Source organism: Penaeus chinensis, chromosome 23 (genome assembly GCF_019202785.1).
Source record: "Penaeus chinensis breed Huanghai No. 1 chromosome 23, ASM1920278v2, whole genome shotgun sequence".
NCBI lineage: Eukaryota > Metazoa > Arthropoda > Malacostraca > Decapoda > Penaeidae > Penaeus > Penaeus chinensis.
This window is the reverse complement of record NC_061841.1, coordinates 12,112,883-12,113,876: the sequence shown is the minus strand read 5'-3', so window position 1 is coordinate 12,113,876 and position 994 is coordinate 12,112,883.

The window sequence follows — 994 nt, the reverse complement described above, 5'->3', positions numbered from 1 at the left end:
ACTGTCTCCGTCCGGGGTACTTGTGGAAAGCCTCAAATTAAGACGGAAACGCCATAAGTGAACGAAAAAGTGCTAGTGTGACAGGCGAGCGCCCTCAGCCGACCGCGGCCACGGGGCGCGGGGTCAGGGTCTGATGCTTGTGTGAGTTAATACACAGTTCATCTGGCGGGTCTTCAGTCACACGGTTAATTATAGCTGTCGCTTTATGAAAACAATGTTCAAATCTACCTGATGTTGTAATTTACTGTACTCACATACTGACAGATTGCCTGTTCCTTAATCTACTCGGGGGGGAAACTGTAGCACCTGTGCGATTTGGCACTGGTACTCGGTGTCCTGTGGCTATGGATATAGGCGATGCTTCTGAGTTCGCAAAACACTGGAAACTTATTTAACGAAGTATTGAAATCTAATATTACTAGTTGTCACTTTCCATTATAGACTTGTGAGACGTTTGGATGAATATGCCTTACCGTGTATATATATATATATATATATATATATATATATATATATATATATATATGTATATACATACATATACATATATATATGCATACATATTTATAGTAGTTCAGTGAGAGAGCCGAGCCAGTCAGGCTTCTGCAGTGAGTCCAGAGAAGCGTCTGCTGGTGAGAATGCGAGACCGTGGACCTGATATGACTACTACTATATATATATATATATATATATATATATATATATATATATATATATATATATGCATGCAGGTATATATATATATATATATATATATATATATATATATATATATATATATACATGATATATATGTATGTATATATATATATACATATGTATATTCAAAGATTCTTAAATCATTTACATCTTTTGCTTTTCTCATTATCATGAAATCATCTATTTTTATTACATGGTTTATTTTAAGAGACGCCTTTATGCTCGCAATATCTCATCTTTAGATTCCTTGTTGTTGAACCTATATATCTAGCGTTACAGATGGAACATTTGCAAG